A 10,799-nucleotide genomic window follows, 5' to 3' on the forward strand; every position below is an offset into this window, starting at 1 on the left:
CTGAGATGGCTCAGAAGGGTCAAAAATTAACCCATCTGGAGATGCCCCCAACCAAGAGGCGTCAGGGTGGATTACAAATCCACAGGGGTAGTGATTGACCCTCTTCATCTGACAATACTCCCAGATGGCATCCGCCTCCATTTCAAGCCCCCTCTTCATAGCTGCAGTCTGGCGGGTCCCCTGCAGCATCCGATCAGCCAGACTGTCTTCAGCACTCTCTCTGACCTGACAGATCTCCCTAAACCTTGAGGCAGTAAGTCTCGGCCTCCTTAGCTGATACCATTCAGCACATGAACTTTGTGTTCTGGTAGCACACTCATATTTGTGTGCCATGTCTCAAGTTACACACACACACACACACACACACACACCCCCCCCCCCCCCCCCCCCCCCCCAGTGTTCACCACACTGGAAACTTTCCCCAGATTTCTTACTGTGAAATTGTGAAATTGTATTTTGTTAATCTCTACTCGCCTGAAGGACAGAGAGATCAGGTAAATCCCCACTCAGGCCTTTGTACAATGTGCTCCTGTGTAAAGCATTAAACTTACATAAGTGTCAGATACATATTTTCATTTAAACATTACTGCTGAATATTTCAAATGATGTCTCCAACAGGAAGTTCTATTTTTTTATTGCTCAAACATAGTTGGACTTAAGTTTGATCCTGCTGAAAATCTGCAGTGTGAAGGTGGCTTTTCTGGTTATCCTTTTTTCCCCCCAACTAGGACAAGGACTACTTGTACAACAAGCAGTTTTCATGACTCATTTCATAAATCTATAATATTAAGCTCTTACCTTACACCCTCTGATGTTGTTCCAGACTTTAGTTTAGCTGGCAGCACATGCATCTTGTCCACAGGGCCTGGCTTTACACCCTATCAAGATTGGGAGAATATAGTTTACAATATATCACCAACACATGGAAATTTTAAATATGCCCTTTTTCTTGACTTACCAAAGTTCTCGGCTTGTGCCATTGCTGTTCTCCCTCGGTACAACTGAGCACAGGGGGAACCACTGGCACCTGCAGCTGGGAATAATGTGCTGACTGGAATAGCAAGGCCACACAGTGGTTACATAGAGCTGCTCCAGCCACACATGTGCAGCTGTGATGCATCAGCTCTACAGGACTGCAATCTTTCAATACCACCTGCAAAAGTAAATTTTGTAGTTAATACTTGTTGAACATGACTTGTTCATTGTTGGTCATTTGTTTAGGGAGCAAGCTGGGTTTTTGAAAATATTCCTACATCAGTTAGTGATGATTTTTTTAAATGTTCTAACACTACTAAATCTATACTTCTGAAGTTTTGATCAATGTCTTTATCCTGATTTGGCCTTATTCTTACAACACCAGCTTGCACCTTAAGGGAGTGACTGTGTTTAGGTAAAACATAGCTAATAACAACAGTGAAAAGCACACAATGCCAAAATAACTGGTAAACAAAATATGAATCATAACATATTAACCCAGTCGACATTTGCTAAAATACACTTATCTGCTTTTGTAGATTCTGATCTTTTATTCTATTAAGAACAAATCTGAATGACCCCAGGAACATCGGGAACACTGGATTAATAAAGAAGTAGTTGTAACAACAACAACATTAAAACAAGAACGCATGCAGTAACCCAGTGGGGACCAGCAAGATAAACTTACCTGAGATTCTACCAATAATTTCCATTTTGTGCAGATATGAGAGTTACAGTAAGAATTCATTACCTTAGCCAGGTCCCCAAGAACGTCAGGAACACTGGGTTGTAAAAAGCAACCGCTTATAACTTCAAGATTTATCATACACTCAAACTGTGTGGCTTCTCGGCTCTCTTCATTGATCGGTAACAAAACGCCCTGACAACAACTTCACCTGTGCCTTGATCTTTGTCTGATACTGTAAGGGGCATAGGTTAATGCAGTCAGCACAAAAAAATGACGTTTAGAATCAGGAAAAAGCAAACCAACCACAATGTGAGAGAATTACCACTTCGCTAACATTAGCTAGGCAGCGACATTATGTACTTACCCTCGTACTGGTGCAAGTAACTTGATATATATAGTTTAAAACTTTTCTCCCGCTTACTCTTGGGAGCGGGGGAGTGGGCATCCACTATGCGGTGAACATCATTGATTGAAATTTTAGGCAAGTTGTGAAGACATCTCGTGAAGTTCATCTTGAAAAAGCGATATCAATGGAGCTGGACGGCAGGCGGAAATAAATCCGCCGGTCTCTGGCACAAACAGAAGTACGTCACGAGACTTGTGCACAGAGTCAATTCAGACGCAGCTCATAAAAATTCTGAGTATTTTTTGGAAGAGTTTGAAATGGCTGGATGTGAGAAAATGTTAAGGGAATATGATATTGTATTTTTCTGGAAAAACATTGTACTGTGACAATGTCGTCTGCAAGAAGAGGTCCAAGCTAAAGGTCCAATCAGTCAGTCAGTCAGTTGGACATTTATACATAAATACACTGATTTTATTTGTCAAAATTTGGGTTTCTGCAGAGATCAGTCTCCTAGATGAAAACTCTAAAGGAAATACAAAGTTCAGAGTATGATGGGTGTTTAAGGTTGTGTCAAAGGAACTATACAGCATAAAGGTTTTAACTTTAACAGCGAACATGTTTTATAACTGAATTTTTTTGCTTGTCTGGGTCACTGGAACAACATATTTCCAGAATGCGGCTCTATGGACAAATGCCTACTTTAGGGGTCCTTGCCATGAAAATGATTGAGCACCACTGACATAGAAACACTTTTTTCCCCAGAAAACTGTAAAAAATTAGAAGACATTTGTATTATCGCCTTTCTGACCTGTCTTGTGTCATGTACTATTTGAATTCTTTCATAATGAGACTCAACAGTTGTCTCCAAGTCCTTCTCAACACTCAACACCTCCCAGGTCTAATGCGGACATGTGTGAAGAGGAATGGCAAATTTTGCAGGTAATTTACACTGCCTTGACACACACCACACACCACACACACACACACACACACACACACACACACACACACACACACACACACACACACACACACACACACACACACACACACACACACACACACAGGTGCAGGGCTTTGGCTACTAGCCGCTTGAGCAAGAGGCTGTTAAGTGTCTTGCTTGACCCATTGATGTTCGAAGCATCCTCTTTATGACATTAATTTATAACCAACTGTAGCTGTTTAAAAGTAGCAGCTTGTAGAGCTGCTATATTGGAAAAGATGTTGAATGTATGCAAATGTATCAATGTATATTCATTCACAGCAAATGTTTTTTTAAGCACAAATCTTTGCTTCTAGGAAAAACATATTTTCAATCTTTTGGAGTCCACTGACGTAGACACACAGATTGAGCACCACTGACAGAGAAATACATATTTACACAGAAAATTAAAGAATTAAAAGACATTTGTAGATTCACCTTCAGGAATCAGTGGGTCAATGTCGCTTTGACAACTACAGCTCCCGATGAGCAAGTTGGTGCCTTGGTCATCTGTAAAGCACCATGGGTAAAAGGTGCTAGATAAATGAACCATTTACACACACACACACTATGTTGTACACTTAAATATATTTTATTTTCATGTGATAAGCCTTTTTGGGGGGTTTTGTTTTTGTTGTTTGTATTTAACTCATGTACTTATCGTTCTTTCAGAATGCAATTACAACAGTCCAGCCTGACACGTCGACTTTGTCCTTTGCTCCCTTACATGTCTCATCTTTGCCAGGTATACAGGTGAGTGCCTCCTCCTCCAACATAGTACAGTGTAGGCCTCAGTAATGCAACATAAAATTTTATATTTTAGCCCTTATTTTTAACAACACTCATGTCTCCCTTATTTGTGGTCATGACCATAGTCATGAGCACCCAAGTCAGAGTATGGCTTAGGTACGTTCAGTCGTCCAAATTATGTCAGTGTTGGTTTAAAAATGGTCTGATTCATTCATTTGTGTTCAATTAATAATTCTATGAAGAACATAGTCCCGTTTAAAAAAAAAGAGGACTTCAGTGATATATTCCCACAGATCTCAGATTAGATGTAGAGGTCTGCTTCTAAGGATGTCCTCTCTAATGTTTTTTTTTTTTTTTGGTCTTGTAGGCGGAGAGCCAAGTGGATACCCGGCCAGAGCAAGTGGCTTCACAACCCACAACAGAAAGACAAGTGCGGGTTGTAGCAGTTCTCAGTGAAAGGGTTGTTGAATACCTTTTGGATACTTTCAAGGACAGCAGCATTTTGAGTTGCAAACTGAAGATGGTATTTGTCAATGAGAAAGCAATTGATCACGCTGGAGTTTCCAGGGACGTTTGTGCTGCTTTCTGGGAGCAGTTCCTCGAACTGTGTGAAGGTGAAGATGAGAGAGTTCCAAGACTGAGACCAGATTACTCTGAGATTGAGTGGGTCACGGTGGGCAGAATTTGGGTCAAAGGGTTCCTAGACCATGGGTTAATGCCTGTGAAGCTCTCCAAGGCGGTCATTCTTTCTTGCATTCACGGTATGGACTCGGTACAAAAAGATGTTTTGTTGAACTCTTTCCTACAGTACATCTCCTCCAGTGAGCGATCCGCACTGCAAAAGGCTCTCCAGGGCAACACGGATGAAAGTGATGAAGAAGAGTTGCTGGACCTTTTCACCAGAATGGGTTCCTACAAACTACCTTCCAAAGACGACTTTGAGGCTTCCATACTAACAATGGCTCATAAAGCCCTCATCCAGGAGCCAAAATTTATTTGGGACTGCTTCTCCCAAGCAATTGCCTCTTCAGAAATGACACTCTCAGACAAAGACAGTGTGCTGGGTCTTTATGAAAAGAAGAGGGCAAATGGCAAAAGAGTGGCTCAACTACTTGAACCGATGGAGACCATGAATCAGAGAGAAACAGAGGTTTTCAATCACCTGCAACGTTACATAAAAGTGTTGATCCAAGCAAAGCAGAAAAGATCCTTCGGTTTTGCACTGGTGCAAATGTAATTTGTGTTGAGAAGATTAAAGTCTCCTTCAACGGACAGAACGGTCTAGGAAGAAGGCTTGTGGCTCATACTTGCGGCCAACTACTTGACGTCCTATACCAACCCGGTCTCACGGGGATTCGTGAAACTGTCACGTAAGTTTTAGTTTCGGTTTCGTGCGCACCAACACGATTTCGTCATGTTTTTCGTGCCGCTCACCACGAAATGTTTTTCGCTGTGGTAATCACATCTGAAAGTGGTTTATACCGGCGGATTCATGACGATCTAAGCTGTCCATCGGCGTATACTGCTTGTGTGATCGCGTTTGCGGCCGCCGGACATTCTTGAAATTCCTATGCAAATTGGTAAGTGTACCACCGGCTTATGGTTAGGTTATGGTTATGGTTAGGGTTATGGTTAGGGTTATGTTTAGGGACGATGTCATGCAAAATATAGCGTTGGATTCGCCACGGTTTTACATTAAAAATATAATATACATATTCTTTTGAAATACGTTCTGAGTGGCACGAAAAGTCCGCCGTTTAAAATACATTGGTGCGCATTTCGTGGTGAGCGGCACGAAAAACATGACGAAATCGTGTTGGTGCACACAAAACCGAAACTAAAACTTAAGTGACAGTTTCACGAATCCCCGTGAGATCGGGCTGCCTATACACATACCTCAGTTATCCAGAGCTCCACTTGGAGTTGACAATATTCTGTCAAACAACTACCTAGAAATGGACATTCTGTGATGTTGCACATGCCGTTCCTAACCTTGTCCCTATTATGTCCTTAAAGGGATAGTTCACCGAAAATGTTATTTTCACCTTTACTTTTATTTTTCAACTTTTTTGGGTCTATTACACACTCCATGGACACCTCAGGTCATTGATATTTCCTAAACCAATAATGCCCCCAGTGTTTCCCTTTAAAAGAAAAAAGTCTGTGTGTCTCTATAGAGATTCTGCTCTGCCTGTTGCATATTATTTTGCCGTCTGGGCATACTTTCATTTAATTATTACAATTATTATTTATTTATTGTTATTTTATTTTTTTGCATTCTCTTTTGCATGGACAATTCATGGCTGCAGGTGGCTATATCCTAAATTTAACAGCCGCAGTGAACTTTTATTCAACCAGAGATATAATGGAGAAATTTATAGCATTTTATAGCTGTCAAAATGCCAAATATAGTTGGGGCCCTTTGCAAAGTAGCTGCGCCGTCGTAGACGTCTCAATTTCCTCGTAGAAACTCCTTCACTATAAGATAAGTGAAAGGCATTTTGAAAGAATCCCTTCGTGAAAATGGATATTCTCGGAGCAAAGAGTACTCAAGCTTATCTGAATTGGTAGATTTCATCAGTGAACCAGGGTCATCGAAACTCCTGTGGTATTGATCTGCCAAAAGCAACCGGACATCTTTTCTCACTCTTAGGCTATGTTCCCTGCATTTATCCAGCTATAGCCAAAAGTTATCCCAAAACCTGCACTTTATTATTATTTGTTGTGTATGTTTTTGTTTTTTTTTCTGTTTTCAGTGAGCTACTAACAACTTGCGATGGAAAAGAAAAAAATATTTCTACTGTATAGAGCGTGTGCATATTAAGTAGCGTCCCACAAGCACTTGAAAGAAGCTATTTCTCTGAGGACTGAAAACAAGGCAATCCAGAATTCTAAGATTTATAAAGCCCCACCAACACTAGATCCTTGATTGGCAGTGAAGGCACCTTCCAGGTAGCTGTTCATAGTGTCATCTGGGCCTCTGACACATAGCTCACAATGAAGCTTTCGGACATGGCTGTTTTTGGTCCCAAGATCAGCCTTCATGACTCTGGTTTCTTGAGCAGCACTCCAAGCTTGAGTTGGATGAGTAGAGCATAAAATATGGGGCATTTAGCGATCAAATAAAATCAGTATTCTTCAACCCCTTCCTGCCTGTGGTAGCATTTGGCAGGCCACTTCCAAAACCCATTCAACAACACAATGGTAGAAGTTCCACACCCTACCCACAATTCTGCTTCTTCCATGTCTTTGGGCAAAAAGGGCTGGTGGCTGCATATAGGTAGTATGCTAATTCTTATGTAATTGGACAAATAAAAGGAGGTGTTAAGTCAAAAACTATTACCACACATCACCTCCTTTTCCAATGTAGTGGTACAGAAAGAGAGGCTGTGGCAGATTGCTGCAACTTCTTTTCAGCGTTTGTGGAGAAAGGGCACGTACACACCAAAAGCAGGAGGCTGCATGATTTGCGGATTCCACCATTGCATTTCAATGGGTAATGAGCGGATTCCTGGTGCTGTGGATTTTAAAAGTTGCAGCACCAGGAATCCGCTCGTTACCCATGGAAAAGCCACCTACTTCTGGTGTGTGCGTGCCCTAACACCTTGTTGCCACATGACTGAAATCCCCTTATTAATGGCCTTTTTTGTGAAAGTAGTTGTGCTGACTTGTGACATAATTTGAAAAAAAATTACTTTCCACTCCAAATTTCTTCTTTATAGTGCACTACTAGTGATTTGGGTTGTTAATGTTACATAGTTGACCACTACCTGTCAATTTGACATGAATCCCACGTCATTTTCTGTTGCATTAGTTTGGGTTTCATATTTTACATAGTGTCTTCTGGCAATTGCATCTGCAAAAAAGATGATGGCATGGCAACATCCTGTATGGTCATTGTATTTTAACAATAGCAATGGATGACTTTTGGCCGCTTGTCTTAACTCTAGAACAGTCTTATAATTAGGTTATCTGAGATTAACAAAGCCATCCTTTATTGGATTTTTTCCAATCTGTCCAATATGCTAAAATGCACCCATATGTATAATGTTTGTTCTTAAGGATGCATAGCCATGATTGAAGCGAACATGTTTAGAACATTAGTGTTCGTTCTAGCTGATGTTACTGCTCTGTTGAGCAGTTACAATGTACAGTTGAGCAGTTACAATGTACAATTGTAACATTTAGTTTGGCCTTTTTATGCTTTGTACACTGCAGTTTAGCACAGCACTTTTTTTTTTGATGTTCCAAAATATTTGGCGATTTAGCCACTGACTAAATAAAACACTGTCTAGAAAGTGTAGTAACACTTTCTCATTCCTCAGACACAGACTAGACAGAAAACGGTACTAACTTACCAAAGACCATTACCTGGGCTTGAGCTGTGGTGTCATACCAACTTTTTAGAGAGATAGATTTTTTTCTTTTATTCCCTTTTTTCTATTATATCACAGTCAGTGTCATGACTTTTTGAATCTTATTGCTAGTCTGGGGTTTAAGTTAGTTATGTAAAGAAGTCTGCTTTTTATGAGCAGCAGTTACGCGTGAACAGAAGGGGGCGTCGCAAATTGGTTCTACAATGTATGTGACGTCAGACTGTATGTGACATCATCATACATACAGGTATATAATATATTTAAGAATATAAATAACTACCTCTGTCCACTTCTGTACACTGTTCTAATAATCAAGCCTATTCTTTCGTGGGGTTCATAAAACAAGGATTGACTCATGTCAAAATAGGCTGGTGGCCATAAAACATTTCATTTTTGTTTATGATTGATGAATAAAATACACATTTGAGCTGAGAGATTTCCTTCATTGTCCTGCTTATTTCTGTCACTAAACCTGGCAACCCGGCAACTTTCTGTAGTATTCGGGGAAAAATACGTCCAAAGTAAGCTTATAATGAGCGACGTGGCAACACTGTCACGGGTCGCACTTTCAGCCAATGGGAGTAAAAGTGTCGTACTTGCAAAAATGTCATTTTCGTGAATATCTGTTTATAGTTTAAGACTAGCCGCCTGCCAACAATTCTTTAAGTAAACAATGAAATAGGCTAATAAATCATATAGTATCTTATACAGCATTAGAGATTTTAAGAAAGAGCCCATGTTATACAGAAAACTTCCTACGACCCCGGGGGATAAGCGAGCGACGTCAGGACCTTATCTCCCTATTCTGTTACTGAGCAGGCGCACTAGGTAGAATAGCATACGCATGTGCAGAACAGTTCAGTAGCATTTAATGCAGAAGCATTGTGCACTATTTACGAGAGGCAGCGAGCCTTTATTCCAGCAGAGAAAGAATGGAAAAATTTATTGCATTTTATTTTGATCTTGGCTTGAAACATAAAGACATAATGTCAGTGCTCTTTTCTAGACATAAATAATAATAATAATGGATTTTATTTATAAAGCACATTACATTTGTGGACAAATCTCAATGTGCACAATCAAGAAGACAATAAAAACAATGATAAAAACAATATAATATAATTTAAAAATTTAAATACAGTAAAAGCCGAGTCCTGGGCGGGCGCAGACGGTGCAGTTGGCCTGACCGGGTTCTGGCTGAAGTGTGTGGATGAAGGAGTTCAGTGAGATAGGTGGGGGCTGCACCGTGCAGACAGTGATGGGTGTGAAGAAGGATTTTGAACTGAATGCGAAGGTGAACAGGAAGCCAGTGCAGAGTGCGAAGGATGGGGGTGATGTGATCATGTTTACGCATCCTCATCAGGACCCGGGCAGCGCTGTTCTGAACATACTGGAGCCTTTGGAGGCTCTTGCCAGGGATCCCGATGAGGAGAGCATTACAGTAGTCCAGCCTGGAGGAGACAAAGGCATGGACGAGCTTCTCTGCAGCGGGACGGGAGAGAGATGGCCGGAGTTTGGCAATGTTACGGAGGTGAAAGAAGGAGGTTTTGCAAATGTGAGATATATGATGATCAAAGCTAAGATGGGGGTCAAACCTGACACCCAAATTAGTAACGGAGGAAGAAAGAGGAAAGTTGTGACCGAGAAAGGAGATAGAGGACATGACAGAGGAATGGAGCTGGTGTGGAGTGCCAATATGAATGGCTTCCATTTTGGAGCTGTTCAGCTGTAAGAAATTTTCACTCATCCAAGCCTTTATCTCCTCCAGGCAGGAGTCCAGCTGAGTGACAGAGGATGGGGGGGTGGAGGAAGGGGTGACCTTGAGGTAGAGTTGAGTGTCGTCAGCATAGCAGTGGAATTGTATTCCATGCCTGCTGACGACACGGCCAAGGGGGAGCATGTAGATGGTGAAGAGGGTTGGACCGAGGATAGAGCCCTGGGGGACCCCACAGGTGACAGTGTGGGGGCGGGATTTAGCTTCCCCCAAGGCTATGAACTCAGTCCTTCCTGTAAGATAAGAGTGAAACCACTGGAGGGCAGTGCCAGAGATACCAATGTCATACTGAAGGCGGTGAAGGAGGATGTGGTGATCAACAGTATCAAACGCAGCAGAGAGGTTGAGAAGAATGAGGAGGGAGGTGGAGCCGGAGTCAGAGGTCATCAGGTCATTTGTGACTCTGATGAGAGCTGTCTCCACGCTGTGAGAGGGACGGAAACCGGATTGGAATTTCTCATACAGATTGTTTGATTTAAGATGATTGTGGAGTTGGATGGAAACAACTCTTTCAAGGATTTTGGAGATGAAGGGGAGGTTGGAAATGGGTCTGTAATGTGACAGAGGTTCAGGATCGAGAGTGGGTTTTTTGAGGAGGGGCTTGATGGTAGCTGTTTTGAGGCTGGTTGGAACAGTGCCAGATTTAAGGGAGAGATTGATAATGTTTGTGATAAGTTGACTGATGGAGTGGCAATGAGCTTTAAGCAGAGGGGAGGGGAGGGGGTCGAGGGAGCATGTGGACGGTTTAGATTTACTGATGATTTTCTCGACCTCCTGCTGCACTGTGGGGTAGAAGTGGGATAGCTGTGTGGTGGGTGCAGTGTCATGTGTTGGAACAGAACTGTTGGCGAGGGAGAGAGAAGCGTGGATGTTGTCTATTTTGGAAGAAGTCCATGAATTTATTGCAC

Source organism: Acanthochromis polyacanthus, chromosome 4 (assembly GCF_021347895.1).
Source record: "Acanthochromis polyacanthus isolate Apoly-LR-REF ecotype Palm Island chromosome 4, KAUST_Apoly_ChrSc, whole genome shotgun sequence".
NCBI classification, from domain to species: Eukaryota; Metazoa; Chordata; class Actinopteri; family Pomacentridae; genus Acanthochromis; species Acanthochromis polyacanthus.